The 3,900-nt window shown below is 40.7% G+C and overlaps 1 pseudogene; it reads left to right on the top strand.

The window, feature by feature from the left end:
* The first annotated feature begins 2,724 nt into the window (after positions 1 to 2,724).
* Positions 2,725 to 3,169, top strand: LOC121460907 (annotated as a pseudogene).
* Positions 3,170 to 3,900: the final 731 nt, after the last annotated feature.

Here is a 3,900-nt window from a genome sequence, read left to right as displayed (position 1 = left end):
CAATGTTTTAATGTTGTTTTGCTTGCTTTTTATCTTTATCAGTATAATATATGCTCATTTATAAACAATCCATCTCTTCAAATACAGTTTGTTTGCTTTTCAGTAAATAAATAATAATAACTCATTTGCTTTTCAATGTTTAACTTTCATAGGAACTTATATATGAAAAGTTTGAAAAAATGGACAGATGGAATAACCATGGAGAACCACGTTGAATGTATTTGCAGCAGTGTGCCAAAATCATTCAGAACATTTCATAGAAGTAGAGACTTCAAATGTGAGAATTCTGAGCCAAATTCTGTTTTGTCTTCCTTTGAGCACAGTTGAAAAGGGATTATAAAACCTTCAACATATTTAATATATTACACTCCCTAGGTATATAAATGATTTGTGATTAAGTCATGCTTTGAACAAAAACAGTTTGTTCACATAAATGAATCTATTTATTTTAATTTTGAGTTTAAATAAAATATGTAGTAAGAAAGTATGGTCACATTTTAGAGTTCTCCAGATGAAGAACATCAATAAATTACATGAATTTTACTACATGGAAATTACTAAATTAGAGCTTGAGGGTTTCAGTGGAAGATCCTCACGATCTAGGAAACTAGATAGCTGTTAGCTACTAAGTCTTAGATACCTCAACATTCCAAGTAAGGTACCAAAGACACAGATGTTCCAGTGGGGCTGGCGCTCTGTTTATGTTGAATGGCAAAGAACTGGAGTCTAATGCCCACATAACATGACAGCACCAGAAGATACACCCAGCTCATACAGAGATCTTCTATGCACAGTGCCAGCATTCTTTCCTCCTTTCTCTCAGGCCAGCAGTCCTGCTAGGGGGCATCACCCACAATCAGGAAGATCCTCCTTCTCTCATCTTCTGCAGTCTATTCTTAAAGCCTGGGAAGTCTCCACATCCTTAAATATCACCATATCATCCCTCTCAGATTACTAACCACAGTTTTGTTTGTTTTGTTTTCTAACCTTTCTTTAACTGCAGCATGTGTGTGTGTTATGCTTCTACATCTCTCCTGTGGCTTGAGTGCTCTTTGCTCAGATTATACCTCTGTGACATCTGCGACATTCCTTCTTCCTCAGCCCTCAGGCCCGAAGTTGCCAGATTTCAAGGGTCTTCTTTGGCCACTCACTTTATTTCTCACACTAATTGCATTAACTGCTCTCCAAAGACAATCTCAACCTTCCTACAACTCCCAGCTTCATCCCATCATGGTTCTTCCTTTCACAATGAAGCAGAACAAATATGTGACTTGCTTTTACTATCAGAAAGTTACACAACAGAGAATATACTGGTTTGGATGTCTATGTTAAGAAAACCTGGTATTACACAGCTTTCAACATTTGGAGTCCCAATGTGTCATGTAAGAAATGTGGTTCTATTACTAGCTAGCATATCAGAGATAAGATAAAATTCGTAAGACTATAATATAACCTGGAGAAAGAAAGAGGGAGACAGAGGAAGGGGACCAAGAGACTAGCAAACCTCAGTCTGCCTCCTGTCTCTGAATAGCAATGGGTATGAGACTGAAAACTTTCTAAAGTGTTCCCCTCCATGTAGTATAGGGAACCATAACTCCAGTTGGCATGCAATGCAAGTGAACTACCCTGAAACTGTCTTTTAAAATTTGACAACAAACAAGGAAAGGATGGAAGGAAATTTGGCTAAGTAATACATTGCTTGACTGACATGCTTAGAATCCTGAATTCAATGTCTTGTCAAGCTGATTGTCAGTACAATCCCATATACTACCTACCTCAAAGCATTACAGACAATTGTCATTGCTTTTGGTTACTCTCCAAACTTGACCAAACAACTTTATTGATGGAGACACTGCATACTTGAATCACTGTAAACAAAGAAATCTAGCCAGTATCAAACTGTAATCAGAATCCTTACTGACTAGCTTTCATAGTCTTCAAGACTGAGTAAACAATTTCCTCATATAAACATATGTTGAAAAGCCTGCTTACTAGTGGAATAGTATTTGTGGGGCCAACAAATTTAAATGAGGTCATGATGTGAGAACTCATAGTATGAGACTAATATCCTTATATAAAATAAATATGCAGTTTCATATTCTCTCTTTATATATATACATATATACCTCTATTTCTGCATCTATCTCTCCCTCTTGCTTCCTCCCTCCTTCTTTCTCTCTCTGTCTCTGTCTTTCTGTCTCTCTCTAGTGTGTGTGTTTGTGTCCCTTATGTGAGAATACATAATGATGAGTCAAGTATCTACCTTGAATGAACTTTGATTTGTACTTCAAACTATGAGAAATAAATTTCTCTTATAGTGATTTTGATATAGAAGCTCTCTAAAGTTTTGGAAAGCCAAATTGTCTTACTGAATTAAAAGTTAACTATAGAGTTACTGACATTCAGTGACTTTGGCACATAGCATGACATACCTGAAAGAATGCTAGATTAAACAACAAAATAATTACAGATGTCGGCAAGGTCAATGATGAAGAATTTTCAGTGAATACAAGAAATGATAAAGAATGAAAATGATTTTGCCTGCAAGTGTGGGAGCAGACTATATTTAGAGCAATTGGTTTCAGATCACAGACATTGGATTCAAGTCCCACTTCCCCAATTCTGACCTAGCGCTTTGCCTTTTGTAAATTTCTGGTGACTCTGCTTCCTCACTTCTGACATAAAAATATAATTATAGCGGCCTTCGAGTGACAGTGACGCAAGATGGCAGCCACCACAGGCTCGGGAGTAAAAGTCCTTAGAAAATTTCCTACTGTTGGAAGAGCTGGAAGAAGGCCAGAAAGGAGTAGGCGACGGCACAGTTAGCTGGGGTCTAGAGGACGAAGAAGACATGACACTTACAAGATGGACAGGGATGATAATTGGGCCTCCAAGAACAATTTATGAAAACCGAATATACAGCCTTAAAATAGAATGTGGGCCTAAATACCCAGAAGCACCCCCATCTGTAAGATTTGTAACAAAAGTCAATATGAGCGGTGTGAGTAGTTCAAATGGCGTGGTGGACCCAAGAGCCACAGCAGTGCTGGCAAAATGGTAGAATTCCCACAGCATCAAAGTCATCCTGCAGGAGCTTCGACGCTTGATGATGTCAAAAGAGAACATGAAGCTGCCACAGCCGCCAGAAGGACAATGTTACAGCAATTAGTCACCAAGGCCCAGGCCTCCCCTCTCCAATCCAACCTAAGTCTTCATTTTCCACAGTAGTGAATTTTCTAGATTCATCTTGTAGACCTCAAAGTCCTAGAGAGGAAGCTCCACTGAGACTTCATCCTGAGACACTGTTCTGATACTAATTTCTGTCCATTTGAAATACCTGAGCTGTGCTGTATAACATCTTCTGTCAAGTGTAACTGCTGGCTGCCTAGTTGAACTTCTGGGATCAAGAAGGTGTGTTGAAATCAATTTCCTTTGGGAGCGGTGGGCACAGTTAACGCAACTGTGAACAGACACGTCACACAATCACCTGCTGCTGACACATGGCCTGGGTCTGCCTTTGCCCGCCCCGCCCTCCTGCCACAGCTGTGTGGTGTGGTGGCCTTTAGACTAGATGGGAAGGCTTCAAGTAGCAGCCGTGGGACTACTTCTGGGCTTGGGGTGCTTTGGCAGTACGCCTGCTTCCTTAAGTCTTAAGTGATACCCCGTCCAAGCCATCGTCTCCTCCATTCCTCCACTCCTGCCCTTGGCCAAGGCTTGGATTGTAACCCTCCCCTCCCTCTGAAATTGGCCGTGGGTGAGGAATTCAGGGCTTCCCGTATCCCCACCTTTATCAAGTGGTGCTGCTTTCCCCCTCCTCAATTCCCTTGTTGCCCATCACCACCCAACACTTGCTGTGGCCAGAAGCCATCAGAAGAGGTTGGAAGAGCCCGGCCTCCCTCA

This window comes from Microtus oregoni, unplaced genomic scaffold (genome assembly GCF_018167655.1).
Source record: "Microtus oregoni isolate MIOR12 unplaced genomic scaffold, Mior012 000021F_ref0000039, whole genome shotgun sequence".
NCBI classification, from domain to species: Eukaryota; Metazoa; Chordata; class Mammalia; order Rodentia; family Cricetidae; genus Microtus; species Microtus oregoni.
This window is presented reverse-complemented; position numbering and strand designations above follow the sequence as displayed.